The sequence below is a fragment of the Falco peregrinus genome, chromosome 3 (genome assembly GCF_023634155.1).
Source record: "Falco peregrinus isolate bFalPer1 chromosome 3, bFalPer1.pri, whole genome shotgun sequence".
NCBI lineage: Eukaryota > Metazoa > Chordata > Aves > Falconiformes > Falconidae > Falco > Falco peregrinus.
Window position 1 is genome coordinate 59,625,905 of NC_073723.1, and position 24,687 is coordinate 59,650,591.

At 37.9% G+C, this 24,687-nt stretch overlaps 1 protein-coding gene across 2 annotated transcripts in view; it reads right to left on the bottom strand.

The window, feature by feature from the left end:
* DLGAP1 (DLG associated protein 1) overlaps positions 1 to 24,687 on the bottom strand; it is a 430,204-nt gene that overhangs the window by 309,643 nt on the left and 95,874 nt on the right. Inside the window, exon 1 of one of the 2 annotated variants that reach the window (XM_055800551.1) lies at positions 2,939 to 3,037. The exons of the other annotated variant lie outside the window; for it this stretch is intronic. The gene's annotated coding sequence lies outside the window, so the exon portion shown is untranslated. Of the gene's footprint in view, positions 1 to 2,938; positions 3,038 to 24,687 lie in introns of those variants that run through there. 2 annotated transcript variants of the gene reach the window in all.

Sequence of the window (24,687 nt, forward strand, 5' to 3'; positions counted from 1 at the left end):
CAGGAGCACAAGCAAGCACTTTCCATTGCTATTTAATGGAAAAGAGCAGAAAATAGTGAAACAGTGTAGAGAGCAGTGCCTGACTGCTGCCCTCAGCTGTGTCACACAGTTACGCCAGGTACACCAAAAGCCTATACAGGCCATCATCAGTGAAGTGACTGTGTCTTCTGCACACATAGACTGTGTCTATGCACACAGCTGCAATCGTCGCCCTAAGAAGCTTGGGGCTTAGTAAGCGTGGACATAGACACTACACTAAATCCAGCCTGTGGGCACTTCGCAACATGTGCACTTGGGTTCCCGCACTCATCCCCTTGAGAGGAGGGCCACTGCTAGGCTAATCCCTGCCATTCATTCCTGGTGCCCTGCCTGCCACATGCTGCTTTCAAAGGGAACAGGCTACAGTGGGATAAGCTGGTTCAGCAGTGACGACTTATTTCTTGGCATGTTACCTATACACATACGGACGACGTCTGATCTGCTGGGGCATAACAGCGCCGTATGGCTCCTGCGTCAATGGATCAATGGATGAGCTGCCTCCATCAAAATAGCTCAAATAGCTCACACCTTGCTCTGAGGGCTCCTGGGAAAAGAAGGATACCAGGAGACTACTACAGGAGGAATGAACAGTCCTGAACTAAGCTCAAGAGAGACGCCCAGAGCCCTTCCTGAAAGGAGAGGCTCAAACACATTGCAGAACTCACCTGAAGCAGAAACTGAGACACAGATAAGTGTAAAACATCTTTACTATCTTCAGACTGTATCCAAGTCAAACCCAAAAATTCAGAAATTGATTTTGTTATCTGTTTCAATGATCAAAGCTTACAAAGAAACAGGGCTTTGGATCATTAAGGTCCTTATCAGTTGCTAGAGTTATTGTAAGAAAGATTTACTGTTATGATTACAAAACTGACAAACATACAAATAATCAAAACTTATCTTAAAATGAGAAACTACAGAAACATTCTCAAGTTACTTAAGGTAAAAGTAAGACCCAGAAGTGTTTCAGAAAAAAACCCAAACAACCAACAAAATCAAACACACAGCCATTCAAACAATTCTAACTAAGGAGATGCCTCCTGTGCTACATAGCTCTGTTGGAAATCCGATTTATCTGCCTCTTGCCCTTTCACTAGTATGCACAAAACCATTTAAGTTAGCAGCAATCTCTAGAGCTCGTCTTGTCCAAGCACCCATCTAAAAGCAAGTCCAGCCAAGTTCTGCGTACCTCCAAGGATGGAGGTACCACAAATTCTCAGGACATTTGCTCCAGTGATTTTACCTCTGATAATTTCCGTCCACCCCTACTTATACAGAATTTCCTGTGTTCCATTTTCTCTGTGGTTTCTGGTCCTTTTGCTATAGACCTCTGAGAAGGGTCTGGCCCTGTTTCCTCAGCAAGCCCCAAGGTACCTGAAGACAGCAATAAGACCTCCCATAAGCCATCTCTTTTCAAACCTAAACAAACCCAGTTCTCTCCACCTCACCTTGCACAACCTCAGATGTACTCCAGCCCCATGACCACCTTGGTAGCTCTCTGCTGGACTCAGCCCAGCATGTCCAAGTATTTCTTTTACTGAGGAGCACCAAACTCATTGTAGTTCTCCTAATGTGGTCTCACAAATGCCAAATAGAGGGGAAGGACCTGCTGGCTGTGCTTGCAAACATTACCTGGGATATGATTGCCTGTCTTTGCTGCAAGGGCACACTGCAAAATCATGCACACCTTGTTGTCCACCAATATCTACTTCAAGCAGCTACAAAGCTACTTTCTAGCCCCTTGGCCTCCCAGTCTGTGCTGTTGCATGGGTTTATCCCAGCCCAGACACAGGGCTCTGCATGTGCTTCTGCAGTAAAACAAGAGGCAGCATTAAGAAGTATTATGACATGTTGCCATCTATTCTTTTACAACAGGGGAGAAAAATGGCCAGTGGAAACTAGGGCCTTTTACTGCAATCACTAACACAAAATTTAGAAGAGGAAGTCCGAGTTTAAAACTTATATTATAAAACAAAGCTATAAAATTAAAGTAATATAATTTAAAGAAATACTATGCATTACAGGTAAAATATCCCACAGCATTGTATTTATGGTTCAAACCTTTAAAAAGGCAGCCTATGTAATACCTAGCAGCAATACTTTCCAGGAAGAATATATTGAATTTTTAAAATATTCAAGAAGTAAACATTTTAATTTATTTTCCTGAGGAAAAAAAGCAATAGACATCAAAAATGGATTCAGAGCACTTTTAGAGTCTCATATTTTCTACTTTTTGCCCTTCACATTTCCAGTCCCCAAATAATATATCACAGCTCATTTCTGAATCAGAAAAAAATGAGAGGATCCATCTGAGGACTCGCAACACTCCTTCCATTCTGGCTGAGGTTTATAATTTGCATAAACGTGAAGAAAATGCACAATATCAGCATATCAGGGCCTAAACATGCTATTATCCCACAGAATCCACAACACCCAATAATCTGTTAATCAAGCACGGAGGAATGACAAACACAAATCTGCTGCTGCACTACTCTCTTTCTTTGGAAAGAACCAGTCTTTCCTGATGCTTGAACCACCTAGACTAGAACTATTTCTGTGACACCAGGAGTTAGCAAAGAAATGGGGAGAAATAACATTATAGTGAATTACTAGAAGCAGTAATAGTACCATATTCAGGAGGTATTGAAGGAAATTTATGAGACAACTGACCACAAGATATTAACATCTCCAGAAGGGAACTGGAAATGGTATGCTCCCCTTTCTTTACGCATATCTCATCAATCATTTCAAATGCTGTGGCACAGCAGTGGTGTCTCTCCTCTTTGTTTGCAGAGTCACCATACACCACTGAAACACTGTATTTCCACACACTCCTGACAAAATGCTTCCTCCCTGCTCCTCCTTGCAAGGGAATTGTGGCTACAGAATCACAATTTACCTCTCCATTTTTCTCTTCCCTTTTCCTTCTTTTTCCTTCCACCCTCCAATCTGGTTATTTTTGGACTGCCAGTTGGGATTATTGCTCTTTTTCCCTGCTAAAATAAAAACAAACAAGAGTTATACTTCAGATTCTGGGCTTAAGCATGAGATCTGTCTCCAGCATTAAACAGTCACATTTTTGTGCCTGAGGTACAATGCTATCTCCTATGACACTGACTAAAAGCAAGCCTTGCAACTAAAGGCAAATTCTGCTTCTGGATTCACATGTGCAGTTTTCTGAGTTCTCTGGTAACCACCTATCAACCCTGAGCAGAATTATGCCCTGAGAATCCAGCACTGACTGACATATGCCGAGTCTTAACAGCATGTAAAATTGGCCTTTCTGAATGGAACTCCAATGAAGTCTAGAATATGCAAAACTGAACTAGAATATTTATGACTTAAAGCACCCTTTCTGTCTGACACAGAAAGGTCATCTTTATTTCAGACCATCTTTTACTATATTTTGTTTTCTTTCCAAACACCTTTAAGATGTACTTGCAGATGGTATATTTGTAAGGAATTTAGCATATACAAAATAATAGACAATGTAATAGTGTCAGTTTCTCACCTCTAAATGAAGGTCTGAAGTAGAAAAACCAAGATGCTTTTCCAGGAAGCAAAACCAAAGGGCCCCCCCACCCTGATCTCATAACATCACACATAAAGTCTCAGCTGAAATCAGTCTCAAGGTGTTTTAATGTACACAATATCAGACATTTCCCAAATTAAACCAAAATACCACCAAGTGTTATTCAAATGTTCATTTATCTTCTTTTTTTTTTTCTGCATTAAAATACTTTCAACTGTAAGAAGAGTTTTCCAGTACCTGAAAAAAATCCTTTTTATTGTGCAAAATTCAATATAGCAAACAGCTGACAGGAATTGAAAGGAGAAGAGGCTAAACATTTCAGTGAAAATCATTGCATCTTTTTCAGATAGAGCTGAGAACTATACATAGGCTACCTTTAAGCTTGTTGGTGACTTTGAGCACCAGACTAATGCAGTCACCCTTAGGAATACACATAATTCCTTTTCACAGGCATTTCACAGGCCCTGCCAGGCACTATCATATCCCCTTAGAAGTAACATAACCTTTCCCAGTGTATATATATCATTTTAGCACCTACATTCTGACATATAACGCCACATAAATGAATGTTTGCAGATTTTGAAATGTTCTAAAACCTTTTGCGTGCTCAGTGTATCTATTCCTGGCACACGAGTGCTAACCATTTACCTAGTGACACTTCCTCCTCTCCCCTGACGGCAGCTATGTTACAGTGAAGTCTGCAGCCCTATTACACTGAAGAATTCAGACCAAATGTCTAGCCGAGTACCTGGTATAGTATTCCAGCTTGGCATAAATGTAAATGTCAACTCTGTGTTCTCCAGCTGTGCTTTCATAGGGTCAGTTAAAGAAAAGGTCACTTTTTTTTTTTTTTTTAATTTAAAGTTTATGATTAGTTTGTATCTTCATTTGAACTATCACAAGAATTTTAATTCTTAGGTTTACAAGACTGGTATCCACATTTGGGTATCTTCAACATGACTCAAGCTCAGGAGAAATGACCCCTTCCAATTTAACCACTGCTATGAGAAAATTAAGTTGGTATTTATAACTCGAACTGAAGGTGTCTGTATCAGACAATGGGGCAGTTACCTTGGCTAAAAATCCACACGGCACAGCACTGTGCGTGCAATGGTTGAAGACAATGGAAGCAGCATGGCTGTTCTGGTAGGACTTCTTAGCTCAGGCACCAAACTGCACAGAAGTTGTGTCTCACCAGTTCTGTTTCCAGCCATGAAAGTGTAAGCATCTACTCAGCCAGTGTTTGCAACTCTACTCCAGAAAGTTTTAGTCTCTCCTTCTCCTACTTTCTTAGGGCTAATCAAAAGAGAGAATTAATTTAGCTTCAGATACTAAGGTATTTTTTTGGTACAGAATAGCAAGAAAAAGAGCTCTGAATCATTGCCAACTAGTTCCTCAGGCAGGCACCTATAACATACTAGTGAGCTGGCAATATTGTCATGAGCAAAAAAGAAATGCATATATCCATCACTGCTACACTGCAATAAAGTGCCCAAATTTAGGGATCAGAAATAAATCAAAAGCAAACATGGAGCTTACTGAGACTAATAAATTATGAGAAGTCCCCAAAATAACTTCAGAGAATTTAGTAAAACAAGGTCTGAAGAGGTAAGAGACACCTTACTGTTGCTTCTGTAAGCTTACTGTGCCCTCTGTTGATCATTATAATACTCTTTACAACTACATGACAACACAGGTTTTCCCAGTGACACTTTCTTGCTCAGGACAGTCTGTGGCTGCCTAATCAATGCAATATAGCTGCACAGGCAAAGAGCATGATGTCTACAATACCCTTTTTTATTTTATGTAGAGCGTGGAAAATTAGAGAGTGAACAGGGCAAGAGATTACAGAAAGAAAACGACTGTTTAACAGTTAAAAGTGTCAGATACTCCCCCCCAAAAACGTGCATTCTTTCTAACTACAGAATTCTTATGTAATATCAAATCAGAGCAAATAAAAGCAACCACAAAATTGTAGGTCATTGCTACATTAGTGTTTCTCATCTCAAGAATATATTGAACAAGACTTTTGATATCATTTGTAAAAATACTCAGAACTGAGGACACTACAGAACCAATGGCAGCATTGCTTTGACTATGCAATGCTGAATAATTTGGAATATAATGGAGCTACAAATAATTCACACATTCACTCAATACACACACAATACACAAGAGTATTGCTGCAGCCATACAGTACAACCGGAATATAATTCTTCTGCCTCAGATCCATAGGTCTAAATACTATGTTTATTTATCTGCATTGAAATGGCCATATGTGATACTAAATGTTTTTGGAAGGGAAAGAGGGATCTGAACAGCTTTTCCAAAGTGTATTCCCACACCTGCTGAGTTTGCCCGAGGAAGTAAAAGGGGTGAGAATTTTACTTCCTGATACCATACCAAGAGGCACACAATTTTGTCCTGGGTGTGCTAGAAAACAATAGAAGACTGAAGCACATCACATTCTAAAACTATTTATAGAATTTTGATTATTGCCTAATGGTTTCTGCCAGTTTTTTTAACAGCTCAAAGTATCAACACCAGCCTTTGGTTTAGCTTCTTTCGCATTCAGTTAGGATGGCCCTCTTTTTTCAGCCTTAACAACTACTACGAACGCAAGAGTCCCTATTTACCTTCCCACCAGAAACTCGCTGGCTGTAGTTCAGACACAAACTGTGGTGACTGATATGCTCTCAGAGACTCCATTGATATAATAAAAAAAGTTTCCTGAAAATCTCCATTGCTCTTCTCAAACATTTGTCCAATGGAAGGATAGATCAGACCATTATTACTAACATGCTGGCATTTTAAAGTTTTGTATGAAAGTTTCAGGAGCTAGCTGCATACAAAGACATTCTCTGTGTTGCTGAAGATGTATTTCTTTGCTGTCATCCAGTGCTTATGTCTTCGTTTGGCTCTGTGTTGCAAAACATCTTTCCACTGATGTCATACATACATGTATTATTTTTTGCTGGAAGTTTCTGCACTTTGTGCCTTCATGTTTTGCTTTGTCTTCCACAGTTCCCAGCTGTGAACTTTATATTTACCCTATAGGGTGTATTTGCTCTGACTGCTTGTTCATGAACATCTCTCTGGGACTGCCTTGTGTCTTATGCTGTCATCTTGCAGACATTTATTTGCAGTTACATGAATCTTCAGCTTCAGTTGAATCAGTATCTGCTGAGTCTAAATTACTTTGTGCTGATGATAAAATGGTGCTTCTTTTGCCAATGCCTGTTCCTGTCGGTGCTGATGATAAAATGGTGCTTTTGCCGATGCCTGTTCCTGTCTCTGATTAGGTTTTAACAGTCAGATGGCAATTCGTATCCTTTCACAATACCTGAAACACTAAAAAAAAACCCTCTTTTTTCCCTATAATTCTGAACCTTTCAGATATATTGTTCTTTTTCTGCCTATGAACATGTGCTAAAGTGTTTTTCTCACATTGCTGAGCAGAGATTTTCCATATTGTAGTTAGTAAACTCCTATCTCCAGAAATTCCCATTTAGCCTTTCTCATGACTGCAAAACCAGAAGCCCTATCGTCACTTCAAGGCAAGAATATACAAGATGATGGAAACACTTTTGCTGTCTCAAAAGCCTTGTACACTGCTACTGAGCACGTAAGGATAAAAAGTTCATTGATGCACTGTCAATTGGAAAATGGAAAATACTCAGAATGGTTTCTGAAATGACAGTTTATCGAACTAGACCCCTGAAAGACTGAAGTGACAATAATACACACATCGATTACATTTCTAGAGTACAATTATTGTGAATATATTGAAAAGGACTTTGAAATGGGGCAGCAGAGATCCAAACACACAAAATGTATCATCTGATAAAAAGCAGAGGACTAACATATTCACTTTTGTATTTAAGTATTTAAAATCAAAATTTGTATAGGATTTGGAATATATGCCATACTATTATGGAGGCCAAGCCACAGTCCTTAATCCTCTGTCTAACTAGTATCACAATGAAATGTTATTATCAAGAAAATATCTGGTGAAATGTATTTAGTTCAACCACACACTTCTTAGAACTAATAGCTAACTTCTAATTTTTAAAGATGCCCATTCACATCTTATGTTTAAATAGGAATTTGCACATAGACAATGACTATATTACCAGTGCAGCTTGTATGGCCACATGCAGATTCCAAAAGATCAGAAGTATTTGCACAATCTCCTCTCAAGAGTTTCGAGGACAAACTGACCCTAATTCCATCTAAATGATGCTAAACACATATTAATGAAAATAGTAAATTGGAAACTTGAAGAGCTTACAAAATCATGGCTACAACCCTCATAGTGAAAATTAATGCATTCCCAAGTATGCAGTTGATAGCTTAGTTTTAATAAATGTATAACAGTGTCTTCTGTAAAACCATCTCTGCAGTGGTCTGATCAATATTTATTCCAAACTACATTATGTCACTTTAACCTAGAGAGAAATACCAGCCCTTTGGACACAGAATTCGAGCACACTGCTGTCCTAATACTGTGATTAATGCTGTGAGCTACACCCTGCCTAGCCTTCCTAATCTCTGGGCTTTCTAATTTATAGCAGAGATGGATAGGCTATCAGTGGGGAATTATGAGGATTACTAGCTGTTTATCTCTCCTTTGCAGAGACACTTTGCTGCTTATGGAATTACCATAAACCCTCCAGCTACAGGGCCACTTCTATACTTACCCAGAAATGTAGCTACCTACTGGGCACAAAATTTTTTGGTAGCCAAAATATTAGAAAACGTTGGAGTTGATGGATGCATTTTTTTTTTTTTTTAAATGATTTGAACATACTGTCAAGACCTGTCATGTTACTTCAGTGGTAATTTGTCTGCAGGTTATCTTGCATTCACTTGAAATCCAGTGCTGTGATCTTGTCTACACTAATTAGAGTTCAGCATTAAGGCCTGGAGGTTGCCCTCAAGCATCACCACAGGTGAAACCATTAAACATGTATACCAAGCCGTTTCTGCACTCATGGCAAGTTATGTAACCCATTTCAAAAGATTTCATCTTTATGGCCACCAGGAATGTTACTGACTTTCCTACTATCTGATAATTAAGGGTTTCCTCAATGCTTCTGCAGGAAGTTCTTATGCTGTGGAGCACAAGTTTCATTCTGGGGTGAAACTAATCAAAGAGTTTGAGGGGAAAACGTATATTATTTGTTTTAGTTTCCTGAAGGAGGAAGGAAGGAAGGAAGTCGTCCTATAATATTTATTACTCTACTGACTTCTAAAAATCTGAGTCCGTACAGAACAACTTTGCTCGTTTCAGAAGAAACTAAGAAGGAGAACCATCAGTAAGATAAATGTTAGCCCTCGTACTGAATAGCTTCAATACTACAAGTGTTGTCCAACAATACCTATTATATATGGTCTGCATTTATAGCCAAGGTATTTATAGTCAAGGTACCTCTGTAACCACAGTTTAGTTAAGTGATGATTTGAGCACTAACATTCAGCTAATTTGTCTGTATTTCATATTGCTTAGATAGATAAAACTTTAGCATGTTCTTACTCAACTCCTCATCGTTTGCCACTGAGCTAAAACTTTGTCTTTATTACTTTACCAGCCTGCTACATAAGACACATTAAGAACAGTTAATTCAGCAGGTTTGAGTCTCTTAATTCTATGCATCAAAATAGTTGCATGCATATTTATAAACATAATAAAAGGATGTACAACACAAAGATACTTTCACACTCAAAGTCACAACATAGCCTTTGATTGTCATTGTACAGTCATTTGTATTTGTCTATGCTTACTTTATATTCAAAGACTGTAACAAAAGAAAATTGCTAAAATATAATCATTGGTTAAAATAAGAACTCTTTTATTCTCTCTGTTATCTTCATTCAGTTGTTTCTGATACCTATACACATCTTTTGAAATACTTGATTTTTTTAAGACTTAAAAAAACCACCACAAAACCAAACCACTTCATGCCTGAATTTCTTTCAGAACATTATAAAATGTCTCAGCACATAAAACACACAGGTGTAGTCATCCAGGTTCTTCCTTCAAGGTATCACATATTGTAATAAAAAACAAAAATACAACTACCAAAGGGGAGAACCCCCACCCAGGAACCAGATAGAACCATCCCAGTCTCAGCTCACATTTATGCAACACTGTCATGCCAACTTCTGCAGTTTTATTGCATCATTTAATCTCTGGCCAGCTCCTCAATGAGTATGAAACAACAGAAATTCATTCCTACTTTCTCATTTTTTAGTACTTCCTCAGCCATCTTCTGCAGCACAGGACCCCAGTTGCCTGCTGGGACCATCTAGGCTTGTCGTAACTAATTAATTCCCTACCATCGCAGTGGCTTTGCACACTGAAGATACTTTGGTCTTTCCTATTCTCTGAGCCCTAAGTTTAGTGTCTGAGGGAAGGAAACTATTTTGTCTGAATAAAGGTACTTGGCTGAAAAGAAGGATATCTACATGAAATTTAAGAAGACATGAGAACCATTCACCCAGTCCAGCCTCACACCCTACGAAAGCCTGCTAAAAAAAGGGCTACTATAAGTGAGCCTCCGTTTCACTGAGCCATGTTAAGTCCATGCCTTAGTGTGCTGCCATATCCTAGTAACAGGATGAAATCACCTTATTTTCCTCTGTCCTGGGTTTGTTTGCTTTTCTGACAGGGCATGCTAAAACACACCAAGCTGTTTGGATTTGTCAAGGCACAATTGGCTAGATACAGAAAAGCAGAATTTGGAACCTTTCCAATAGGTTCTTGAAATCTAATAGCAAATTTACATAAGACGTGAGGTTTTACTTTAAAAATGGATCATCTAAATGAGTATGTGCTAATGGATGAAACATGGATAAGTCATGTTATCAATACAACTCGCACATTTCTCAAATGTCCATCACCCTGGTCCCACTAAAGCTGTTCTTGTCAGTTCTGATGTACATATCTCAGCACTTCTCACATTCACCTGCTGACTACTCCACACTAGACTGTATCCCAGGGACATAGCCTGTATTAGCAAGGGACAACAGCATAGCTTCAACACCAGCAAAACAAGCCACCATTCCTTTGTGCACAAGGAGGACAGAAATTTGCTGCTGACAGCTGCAGTGCTAGCTCCGCTGCTCTGGTGAGTATGCACATGGGCAAGCATGAAGCCATTCATAGCCCTTCCAGATCACCTCTCTGCTGTGGATGAGTACGTGAGCACTGCCAGCTGAATGCTTGTGTACCAGTACTTAATGGGTGGATAGTGAGGAGACAGCTGTAAAGCTGGCTACTTGAGTTTTTATGTCCACATTATTGTTTGGTTTTGCTTTTATTAGCTTTGCTGTATATATTTTTTCAAATGCAAATTGTGAGGCTTTCTTATCTCTTAAATGAAAAAGTATGTTAAATTACGTAGTCACTCAAGAAATGTGGATGATAAAAACATACTAAACCATATTCCAACAAAACACTTTATGGACTCTTTTTCATTTTAGAGGAAATACTGGGTATACTTTCCATCACTGCACTGGGAGACAGGGTGAATTTTACCCTACTGCTATTAATCTCTTTTATTCGCATGTGGAATAGCAACACAGATCAAATGTCTACTGCAGTTGGGAGTTTCAGTATTCTTTGCATTTTATGTAGTTTCCTTTTTATCTGGCAGCATAAGTCCTTGGTAGGGTATGTGTGTAAGGAGCAAATTCTGGTTACAAACAGACAACTGATCAGGAGGAGGCCTATGAACTACCTAATTCATTTCTTCACATCATTCTGTATTTAGGACGTGAAGGTTAAGTCTAGCTACCAATGCGTGTATCAGTCAATACCCAGGTGTTTTTTTTTTTGTTTTGGCATTTTTTAACGTAGTTCTTCAAAGCAAAATACACTGAAGAGAGATGAACTCTTACTCCCAATCAGGCAAACACAAATACACCATCTCTGACAGTGTTAAAAAGGCTTGTGCAGCTTAAAGGGATGTAGCACACTGCTAACCTACAATAGTGGCACTACCTTTACATCAGAACAGTTGAAAACCTACTGCAAATAAGAAGATGGTCTGTGATGTTTTTAAAAGGGTAAATTATTTTCCTTAGAGAGTGCTAGAATTCACTTATTTTGCTGCCTTAGAGAACTACAGAATATAAGAAAATTCCTGATTTTTACACTTTTCTATCTAATAATTTTTAGTCTTCTTACTATTGCTCTAAATACAAGCAGACTATTTCAAGTTCATGCTCTTCATCCAAACTGAAGTTTTCTGTTTAGGAATCAAGAGCTACTATTCTGTCTTCACTGTAAACAACTAGTCATTGCAAAGTAATTGCCCCTGTATTTTCAAAACTGTATAAAAGTATAACAAGTATCATTGAAAAAGAAAAATTAAGAGCTAGGTGTGACTGTGTGACAAAGTAGGGACCCTGTCCTGGCAGGAATACAAGGGCCTATAGTTCTCTAATACATTTACAAGCTTCATTCCATTATGAAAAATGACTGCCATTACTAATTTTTTCTGATTATTTGCATAAGATTGGAAATGAGGCACCGTCAATATGAAAGGAATTCAAAGAGACACCTTCCTATTATCCTGCTAGCCTATGTCACACCACTGTCCATTATATTTATTACTTTGCTGAGCTGGGCTTCCCAAAACAAGCAAACTGATAGAATTACTACCAAGCAGTTGCCAAAATGATGATAAATATTATTACAAACTAGTGCTTCTCATAAAACAGGTATAAACCAGATTTCCCTTGACACGCACTGCAAAAATCCCTCCTTGGCTCAGATGCTAGCTACTGCTTGAAAAACATCACCTGGCTCTGGAGATAAAGTTCATGCACTGATCCTTCCCAGCTGAGGCCACCACGTAGCTATTCTTACCTTCGGATTACCCACAAATGTTGGCAGTGATGATGTCTTTCTAGAAATATCTGCACTCTGTTAAAACACACTCAGCCACATCTTATTCCTGAATTACTCCTTTCCCTTCCCTCCTCCAACACCCACAGTCACTTCTCCTCCTCACACCTCCTCCCTTAACTCCTTTAGTTAAAAGTTTATATACAGAAAACAATCAAAGTAAAGTTTTACACTTAAAATGAAAGAGTCACTGGTGTACTGGTGCAGAGTATCACAGACATATGATAGGAAGGAGGGGAGTTTCGTTTCCTCCTCACAGATCTTCAGACATCACAGATGAAAGTCAAAGAGTGAAAACATGAATCTGAAGGACAATTCTGCCTAGCAAAGAGTAACATCACGATTAAGGACAAAAATATCATAAAAAAATAAGCCAATGCTTGCTGGAAGATATTCAGGACAGCCAGGTTAAATGAGGTATAAGCTGTAATCAAAATCGCAACCATCAAGCTGGAAAGACTGGAAAAGAAAATGAAGACAGGAGTGCTCTTCTGGGGTGAGATTAATGTGCACTGAATACAGCAGCAGTGAGAAGACTAAAACCTATCTAATGCAGATTATATAATGCTGCATAGTCAAACATAAAAGAGAGCTTTCTTCAAGTTGGAAGCATTAGTGTTCAGGAGTGCACTCAGCTGAAGCAGAAGAGCAGGCCCTTTGTTGCTCACAGGAACTGCTCCATGGGATCTGCAGTGGTACCAGCTCCTGGTGCCATTTGGAAACTGACATGAATAAGAGACTTGACAGGAAATGGAAAAGGCACCTGCAAGAGTAAGTCTAGAAAGCTTTTATCTGAGGTCTCAGCTATGCTTGATATACCACCAAGGTAATAAAGGTGGAAAAGGTAAACAAACACATTCTCCCAAGCTGGTGTGCAGCTTTATCCTCATGTTAAATCAAGATGTTGGTGCCATAACAAACCTAATTCTTTTATGGTAGAAATTTATCTCAGAACTATTTTTATCAATGAAAAAAATAATCAATTAGAACAATAAATTATCAGGTTTTTACTTGTGATATTTGCAATCAAATATGAATGGCAGCTAGCAAGAACATCAGCTACTGATGAAGCTCATGCTGACTCCAAACTTGGCACTTAGAAATCATCCATGATGAATTCATCTTTCTTTTATTAAGGCCAGAGAATTCAGAAAATGAGAGAAATGGCTGTCAGTTATTTCCTTTTCCTTGCGAAAACCTGCTCGTTCTATTCTTTTATGTATGTAAATTATGCTAATAAAAGGCATCCTATATTTTTATTTCACCTTCCCATAAGACCTGATTAAAAGTGATAGTATTAAGTACACAAATGATGCATTGAACAGAAGATGTGTGTACCACGGGACACACGGTAGGGTTCTGTGATACATGTTTACGCATAACTTGATTTATCCATTGGCAGGTAAATAGGAGCTGTTAATACTCAGGAGACTTTTGCTGAAGAAGCTAGAGTGGCCTAGGTTGTTCTAATTCATTAATGGAGAAGGTATTGCACAACTCGTCATACATAACCGTGCCTTCTTGGGACTGCTGAGCCTGCTATGTGCTGCTCTAACAGCAAAACCCTCTTGAATTCCGTTATCCGGTAATTAGGGGTTACTCTGGCCAGGGGAATAAAACCCCAGCATAAATCGGGGACAACAAAACGGCTCCTGTTCTCCTTCCTCCTGTGCTCCTGGGGCTGGTGAATCACATCTGGGAACTTGTATATTGTGCCAAATGAGCGTGTACCCACAAGCAGAGTGCAGAGGAGCCTTCGTGCTCCTCTAAGGTGTCGCATGGGATTTGGCTGACGTTTGGTGGCTCAGAGCCACAGAATCACTAAATTGGCTCATATTTGTCATCACACTGTCCACTCAAAACTTTAATGGTTAAAAACCAGGCTGATCTGGAAGATTCTTTGTATATAATACTCATAATACTCTTCTAACTTCCATAGAGCCTCACATTCTCCACCCATCAGAAAGATGTCCGTGAATCAGCATGAAGATTTCAACAACACAGAAAGCTACGGTTTTGCACAAACATTAAGGCAGGTTTTGCGTACATGTAGTGGGTTTGCATGGCAAGATTTTGGTAGTGGGGGGGCTACAGGGGTGGCTTCTGTGAGAAGATGCCAGAAGCCTCCCCCATGGCTGATGGAGCCAGTGCCAGCCGGCTCCAAGACAGACCCGCCGCTGGCCAAGGCCAAGCCCATCAGCAGTGAAGGTAGCACCTCTGTGGCAGCATATCTGGGCAGGAGGGGGAATCGGTGCCAGAGAGAGAGAGAGGAGTGAGACTAAGTGAGAGCAACATCCCTGCAGCCCCCAGGTCAGTGCAGGAGGGGCAAGGGGGCTCCAGGCGCCGGAGCAGAGATTCCCCTACAGCCCGTGGTGAAGCCCACGGTGGGGCAGGCTGTGCCCCTCAGCCCGTGGGGGTCCATGGTGGAGCAGATCCCCACCTGCAGCCCATGGAGGTCCATGGTGGAGTAGATCCCCACCTGCAGCCCATGGGGACCCCATGCTGGAGCAGGTGGGTGCCCAAATGTGGCTGTGATCCCGTGCGAAGCCCACACTGGAGCTGGGTCCTGGCAGCACCTGTGACCTTGCGGGGGACCCACACTGGAGCCAGCTGTGCCTAAGGGGCTGCGCCCTGTGGGGAGGGACCCACGCTGGAGCAGAGGAGAAGTGAGGAGGAAGGAATGGCAGAAACAACGTGTGATGAACTGACCACAACCTCCATTCCCCATCCCCCTATTCCATCATGAGTGAAGTTAAGCCTGGGAAGAAAGAAGGGCTGGGGGGAAGGTGTTTTTCTGATTTGAATGGTCATAAATTAAACTAATTTTCCCCAAGTCTCTTTTGCCCATGATGGTAACTGGTGAGTGATCTCTTCCTGTCCTTATCTTGACCCACGTGCCTTTTCTTGTGTCTTTCTCTCCCCTGTCCAGCCGAGAAGTGGAGTGACAAGAGTGGCTTTGGTGGGCACCTGGCACCCAGCCAGGGTTAAACCACCACAGTATGCTTGATACATAAACAGATGTGGGGAGAAAGATACAATTTTTGGACCTAAAGACTTTCTATTTCTCCAATTTCCCTATAGTTTACATTGGAAGATTCTACCATATGTTTAATTTAGACAAAGCTTATTTAGAAACTGCCAGCTTTACAGGAAGTTTTGCAGAACTGTATGACTAAAAAAATACTTATGATCTGGGAGTTTAAACTGCCCTTCTACAGATTCAGTTATACAAGAAATATAAAATTATTTCTGGCCAATGCAGTCAGTGACTTCAATGAAGCAGTTCTCTTTAATGACAAATTGCCCAGATTTCCCATTTCATATGGCTATTTTGCACCCTGTTATTCCTGAAAATAAAGAATAAAATCAGTCAGCACTCCAGGCTGTCACTGTTTACTGTTTAAGAACAGGCTGAGTGTATGATGTGCACCTGCATAAACTCAGATAAAGGGCATAATTTGGTTAGACATGATAAGCAAGAACTTCCCACAATGATTCTGTAGGATCGATTTATGCTGTCATGATCCACTCAGGCATTTTATACTTTCTCTTTCCACATTTTTCTTTGGACGCTTTTTCTTCTGTGAGATTAATTTGTTTAGCATTGCTAATTTCTAGTGGATGTTATATTTGAATATCCTAAAGCTAGGAAAATGTGTAGAAATAATCTGAGATTAACTGCAACAGATGCTCAAACACAATTCAGTTTTCTAGAACTGCAATCTGACAAAGCAGTAAGTCACTCTAATGTATAAAGGAAGAGTTACGAGTATGCACATTCTCAAGAAACGTCTGAGGCATACTAATCATAATTAATATTCATTCCAAAACTCAGCTTCAGATTCTTGAGATGGAATTATAATGGCATGCAGGAATAAATCTGAAGACTCCCAAAAATACAGAGGTAGTACAGGTAGTCTAGATTTTAATTTTGCATATGTTCTCTGTATCTTGTTATTTATGCTTACTGCTTTCCTACTGCATTACTTGCTCAAAGGCAATGCTACAGGCAGTGAAGTGGGCCACAGTGGAAATACTCATTACACAGTCCCTCTTTTTTTGGGGATGCCAGGTTGCAACTGAAATGTTGGGTGGTACTAGTAGGGTGAGTAAGGCCACTGAAAAGGGAGTCAATATCAAAACAGAACTGCAAATTTTAGTACACTAAATCTAATGACCTCATTTGCGGCTAATCCAGACATGAATTCAGCTATGAAACAGTCAAAAATAGTTTTTTTCCAGTAAGAATATGGTATAGATCTCAGGTGATGTTGTGTTAAAGGGAAGCCTAACAACGAAGATGAAACAAAAATTTTCCTGCTTCTTTTAGCAGAATATAGAAAACAATAGAAGAATGTAAAGGCAATAGTAAACATTTACTATACGATTAACTTCACAGACAAAACAAGTATCTCACTGGCCATCAGCAAAATCATATTGCAAATACTAAAATTACACTAATTTTCCTTTTTTTTTTTGTTTCTGTTCGTATCCACAGAACTTACAGCTGCCAACCTGAGGACAAGCAGACAAGTTTCATATGATCAGAGAACATCATATCCTCTGGGGCTCAGTTTTATCAGATATTGAACACCAAAAAGAAGCATATTTCATGTTCACATTTTGATCTGTGTGTTCAGATTTTCATCATTCTCACTTATTCAGACTAATACTGCCTCTCTTTGATACTCAACTGCAGCCACAGTTGAAATTACACAGCTAGGGCTAAGACTATACAAATTTCTAATATAAAGCACTGCACCATTGGTTGGATGAAAAGATGCAAGTTACAGCAGAAAAGAAAACACTGCTTTCTGACATTTATCCTTTACACATAAAGGTGGTTGAAGAAAAGTCAATCAATAATTAAAGATTTTCTTAGATTAATTTTCTTAGTCAAGGAAAGGATTTTTTTCCTTTTCGACAATGTTATTATTACCAAAAAATCCAAATAAATCCTGAAGTAATGAAAACATATTTGTTTCTTAAGTGTTTGGTTTTTTTTTAAAAGGGAAAACCACAATTAATCAAAGTAATATACAATGTGTAAATTTAAATACATTATACTTAAAATTTATTTAAACATGTGCTAATAGGTCAGTGAAAGTGCTTCTGTTGGAATCAGACCCTAAGCAATACCACCGCAGAATCCAGTGGAGGAGAAAATTACTTAGTTTAAATTATTAAAATTAAGAAATGTGTATGTCACATAATAATACCTTGGAAATTACACATGTGCGCTATATATTATGCATTTTATGTTTAACTAATATTTTCATGAAATACCAGAAACTGTGATTAATAAAATACAGTTTTAAGCTATCTCACTGACACCAATAATAAAGCATTCAGCCTGAACTTTGCATAGTTCAAGACATCCACAGTTTATTACTTCATGGCCAAAATAGTATTTCCTGATGTAAAAAGATGACAATAGCCACTTTAGTTGGTAATACTTCCTCTGAAGAGTAAGATATCCAGTCATCAGAAAAAGATGAAAATAATTTTCCATCATCATGCATTACATAGAGGACAGGTTATTTCTAGGGATTACAATTCATATTCTTATATGGCACAAAGAACACTTTTTTTTCTCATGTGATTTTCATAATTTTATTGCATTCCAAGGAACTGCCCTCTTTCCTCCTCCCAGACTCCCTTCCCACCTTACTGTGGCAAAGCTACATAGAGATGCTGAAAACCTGAGAATGAGCAAAGAATCCTAAGAATGAGCAAATGATCAACCACTATCCTTGAAACCAAAAGCTCTCTCAGAAGAAAAGTTAAGGGATAAACTGGTCAGTTTCTGGTGCCACAGAACAATAGAAATTTAGTAATAGGAGTCATTAGCAGCCAAGATGAGGCAAAACCAGCTTTTAAATAAAAGGAAGATGTTTTCAATAGTAGGGACAATTGGCCAAGTATTTTCCATAATTGCTCCATTCATGAATATGTTACAAATCCAGGGCATAAACATTTTAAGACAACGTGCTCAGCTAAACTCAAGACCTCAGCTACTGTAAAGTATCCAGGTCAGCCATCCAATGTTATTCAGCTTTTTTTATTACAAACTGTCTAAATATTTTTAAACTTATTTCAAATTGTAAGAGTTTTATTAGGTTATATTACTTTATCAGAATTTTTAATAATACACCACAACTGTAAATGGACTGCAAATTGTTCACAGCTCTGAGTCATCTTCACTTCTGAAATATTTGTAATGTATCATAAAACACATAAAACTACTGCATCCAATTAAGTAAATACTAGAGATAGACTTAAAGACAAAACAAAGCTGTGCCAACAAAATTTAGGTACTTATTGAATTGAGAATAGAACTGCTCAGAACGTTTTGTTGACTTGGTATTTTCTGGTCAAAAGGCATTTAACTAGAAAATACTTTTTCTTTGAGTGACATATTTTGGGTGGAAGTATGAATTTCAATGTATCCCAAAGAACAGAGGCAAATCATATTTTAATAATTTAATAAAAATAAGGTTAATTTCTTCTTAACCTACTTGTTCAGAAGAGTTCCTGTGTGATTGGTGGCAATGAAACTACCAAATTCCACCTTGCCTTCCAGCCTTCAAGTTTTTTGTACCTCACTGTTTTTAGTATGGTTAGGCATGCCTTTCTCCCAGAAACCTTCAGTGTGTTTCAAAAAAGCCAGAGCTCTATTCCCAAAGTACAGGCAAATTTCAAATTCATTTCATTGCCTATGAAGAGAGCTTACACAATTAAAGTAGCCCTGATGACACTCATTTGTTAAACAAGCTAAATCTTCCACCAGAGGTCAGTCTCAGAAGAAAGGTTGTTTGGAATAAATGAATAAAAAGGGAGAAAAAGTCTACTTAAGTACTACTGAACATAACACAAGGCTGTTAATCTCTTTTCAATTACTATTAGCTCATTATATTCCCTTCAGTTTCAACACTCAAATACCTAGATACATTATGTTCCATTAATACAGGTGACTGAGGAAGCTGGGGTGACTTCGTTTCAGAACTACAAAAAAGGTGCTGAATGCAAGAACAGTAAAAGTGTAAAATAAATGCGGCGTAGTTTATTAAGTACCTTTAACAGAGACAGTCCCATAGTAACATTAGATTTTTATTATTTTAACTTACTAACTGCATTGTTTAATTCTGCCTCAGATATGAGCCTTCCACATTCTTCTGTGGTGTTAGTAGCTACATGAGTTCATCTTCATTTTATTGTGACTATTTTGTAAAATTGAATTCATATCTGAAACAAATAGCCTGCAGTATATGCATCTATAAAAATATAATTTCCAGGTAGTGACTTATGTTGAGGATATTAGTTTAGCAAATGCTAAAATAAAATACTTTGGAGTGATAATTTTGATGATAGTATGAGGAAAAAGAGGACATCTGTCATTATGCTTTTCTCACTCTTTCTGAAATCTGGTTGAGTTTCAGGAACAGATTCCAATGCAGAGCAACTCATTTGAGAGAAAAGCAGCCCCTCTGCTTTAGCAAAAATAATCTCCCCATTAGGAAAAAACAGGAAGCTTTAGCTAGTAAAAAAACCCCCAACCCTAGGGAACGGGAAAAAAAATAATTCCTTTTAATAGTCATCATTCACAGTCAGCTTTGTGAGAGACAGCATACATACTAAATATGAAAAAAGGCGAGAGGAAGATCCACCTCTGTTTTATCTCTATTGTACCTTTTATCAGGAGTAGGGTGCTGAAGTCCAGAAACATGGTGTTCATACCATTGCAAACAGTTTTTCTGGAAGAACCACACAAACAAGATTACCCTATAGCATGACAACCCTAACCACCCTAACCAGACTTAAATCCTAAGTACTGTTATTCTGAGATGCTTTAGAGAAGTCAATTCTGTAGTATATTTGTACTGTAAGGAAAAAAAAAAAAAAGAAATAAAAAGGAGTACAGCATTATCCATTGACCATTACTCTCTTTAATAAGCCATATACTGCGTTTCTTAGGACTGAAGTTCTCTAAGCTCAAAAAACCAGCCCATCGCAGGAAAAAACATCTCTATAAATTCCTACTCATGCACTTCAAAGTTGTCAATCAACCCCTTTATTTTAGAATATGAGGAAGGATTTGTTTCTTTGACTTTTTAGTGGTTAACCATTGCACTAAAACTGCCTAGAAAAGAGATATTCCATTTGCAATGGATGCAGTTAATGAAACAGATAATATTCTGTCAGCATGGTAAAATCACTAAATAATTTAATTCAAACTTTCTAAACTAAAAAAACATAAGTAAGTTTAAACTATACCAACCTTATTTGATATCAACGCATTTATTGCATAATGCCCTGAAATCCCTTGTACATCTTGCTCATACACTCCCATATATATTCTGTCTTTCCATGATTGTTTCAGTGATGTAGTATTTTTTGTAGTCTAAATGTTACTTCAAGATTAAAACTATGAATTACTATAATTACAACATTCCAATACATAAATTACTTTTAGTAATTTCATTGTGTTATGCACTGATCACTGATTCAAAGGTAGTATTAATTCCAGAGGTGATCCATCACATTACAAATGTAATTTTTTCACATGCAGCGAGAATAAATCTCATCACTTTACTATCTTTCAAGACATCACTACTCCTAAAGACAAAATGATTTACTGACTTTGCTGACCTATTTTTCTTCTAAAAATTTAGAACCATCAGAAATATTTAATGACTTGATTTAAAATGCTGAAATGGAAGCACACCAAAAGCATATTAAAAAGCTGGTTTTTCCCCAAGAATTAACACCTGTCAAATTAATAGGTTTTGAAGTGAAAGACTTCACATCCATTTCCACTTGCAAGTTTGCAAGTAAACACTGTAAAAGAAATGTGTCTTATTTCTAAAGAAGCATGAAAGCACCACGTCCCTTTCCGACTCTGATTTGTCTGCAGTAAGACTTCACTATGGAACCCCCAAAAGCTAATCATGCATGAGAATTAACCCCTCTCCTTTGGAAACTACTGGCCATAATTTAGAGAGATGCAAATGATATTTCTGAAATTGATTTAACTATCACAGCACTAAATAAATAATAATAAAATAAGTTTACAAGCTTTGCTATGTCCTTTCCAACCAAGAGGATAAATGTTAACAGCTGCAGTTGCCCAGGTACGTTATACAAAAAATAGCTCTGTTCTGTGGCTAAGATATATAACACACCTACAACCTCAGCATGATGGAACAAACCACAATCCAAATGTTATATCTAAGACACTTTGCCCAATAAAACTCTATGCAAGTACTAACAAAATTATTGTTTAATTACAAACATCAAACTTCTTGAATAGGAATTCAAAATACACACTTATAATACCACTCTCATTAGGGTGATGTCTTCTTTAGGCAGCACAGTCACAGCTGACCAATGTTAGTCTATCCTCAGTAAAAAAACCACAGAAACAATACCCACCCCCCCAAACTACCACCAATTCTTTTTAAACATACAAATCTCTACTTTAGGTTATTTTCTATGAACATTGGCCATATAGGATTGAAAGGTAACGTGGTTTTAAATATCTGAGAAATGTCAGCAATGTCTCTATTGAAGAACATTTCAAGTAAATGTCAAAATGCATTAGAGGAAAGAAATATCAAACAGTAGGTGAAAGATGCAGTAGAGGAACAAATAGGAATCAAGCACATCTATATATATTTTATAGTTAGATGTGTTCACATAAATAAAACCTCCAGCTAGAACTAATGATTGTGTATAACTGAACACTTTTAAAAATTAGAAATGATTAAATATATCACCCCAATTCACTAAACAAGATGAAAATGTTAAAAAAAAATTATTTTCTTTATGAAACTATTTATAAATGCATGAAATGTTTTCTGCATGTGTGCACTCTCCAGAACCAATTTAACTATGTGTACGCTTATACAAGTCTATGCTATTGACAACCTATTTGATCAGTTCAAGATCCAAACAGAACAAACTTCAGAGGTGGTAGCTTGAAAATAGCAGAGCACATGGGAGTTGGATATTAAAACAGCAAAATGAAATACATCTTTTGTAAAGTTTTAGTGATCACCAGTGTTACACAACTTGCTTTATTTACTACTAAAGGGAAAAATCTTGAAATATATTAAATAATAGTACTACTGTAATCAAATGTTTATGAATTATAATGGCATGCTTCTCATAAACTAGTATAAGACAGTGTTACAACGGTTAAAAGACCATCAACAGTGTGAAAAAGTACAAAAATAATTTTGAGCCATGGCCAATGACACTAGAAAACTCATTCTGATTAATACCAACTGACCTGTATTGTCCTGAATGAATGACTGAACATAGTTAAGTTCTTGCAGACATCCTTTAAGATTTTGATATAACTAAGAAAAGTTCTTTTGGTAGTTATGTGATACCTTTCCTGGTCACAGTCCACCAGAATTTTATTCTTTCTAAGTTGTAGGAAAAGAACTGTGGCATTGCAAGCACACTAAATTGTGGCTGTTCTTGAAGCAACACAAGTTCTAGCATCCTACCTAACCATACTCCACATGTCTAGCTTTTTTAGGAAGTAGGTCAGCAGCTCAGTGGTACATGGCCTGCGATACAGATAGGAGCAATCAAAATTCAAACACTCCTAGCCACCTTTCTGCTTAAGTATGCAAAGCAAGATCACGGCTCCTGTGTTTCAGAGCCTGCTCAAACGCCGCTTTTCAAATTCATTCAAAATCCATCAAATTCACTGTTGATTTTATTATTGTTCTACAATAACTATGCTTTACTATTGTATTTATTTTCAATACATACATTTTCAATTCCTTTAAAATATGATTTTTATCTGAAACACAACTATAATACAGGTTCTCTATTTGTGTAGTGTTTTGCATACTTTTGAAACATCCCTTGTTTTTACTCACCAGTAAAAAATTTGAGGTTTTCGACTTTCCTTTTCATTTTTACCAGCTGTTTTATAATAGTGGCAAAGACAAAAAGTAATTCAGAATCTTTTTCTGTAATGCAGCTCTCACCCCATACAAATGTATCATAATTCAAAGTTTAAGTAATTATTTTTGCGCAGGCAAAGCTAGCAGTATATGCCAGGTTGTCTGTAATATGTATCTTGTGATTAAAGAAATAAAGTATGGCTTTAATTAGGGAGGTAAGAAAAGCTTTTTCAATGTTTCCTTAAATATATTGGGAAGTTTTTACTCCACCGAGATGGAGAGAGAAGAGAAAAAAAAATATCTAGAACTACTTGAGATTTCTTTTTCCTGGGCTTTCCTAATTTTGAGGAAATACTAGATTTCTAGTTGCAAGTCAAACTGTTACATTTTTTTTTTCTCCTTTCCGTGTGTTTGCCTTGTTTCACTTATCAGGAAGTAGGATCTAAGTTCTACAAAAACATTCCCATCTTTCACAGCAAAAAGGGCATATTATAAAAAAACAAAACAGAATAAATAACTTCCCATCCTAAATCCTTCTGCTGTTTTTTTACCACGTGTCTTCACAATTTTTAATGCTGATTATAACAACAAGATTTCACAAATAATTTTAATTCCAAAGCTTTGTTTTATATTGTACTACAACAGGGTTAATTCAATTAATTCTGTGGCCGTATCCATTCCTGCCAGAAAAGGAAAATTACTGTCCTTGTACCTTCAGTTAAGGGGAAATAGTTCTGACTTTGTCTAATTGGGCTTCAACAGAGAACCTACTGGCTTCACTTCTTCAAATAATAGACTTAAGATTATAGGAAAATTCAGGTAAGAAGGGATATTGGGCAGTTTCTTGTCCAAGCTTCTGCTCCAAGCAGGGTCAGCTGTGAGACCAGACATGGCTGCTCAGGGCTTTGTCCAGTCAAGTCCTGAACACTTCAAAGAATGGAGCCAGTGCGATATCTCTGGGCAACCCAATGCAGCACCTAGCTGTCCTCAGACTGAAAATGTTTTCCATACATTCAGTCTAAACCTCTTGTTTCAACTTGCAACCATTAACCTGAGCTCTTGCCTCTGCACTTCAGTTTGCCAGCAAGTTTGCACTGGCAGCTGTTTCAGCTACTTCAGGCCAGATTTTCATGGTCCTGCCCTTGAAAGCTTCTCTTAGGTATAATATAGTAATGTCATACTCCTACAAAGTACCACAGTAAGCAAGCAAGACAAAATCTGGATGACTTTCCTTTTTTTTTATTTCTCTGTGTGATTCTCAAGTCAGTGAGGCTATTTGC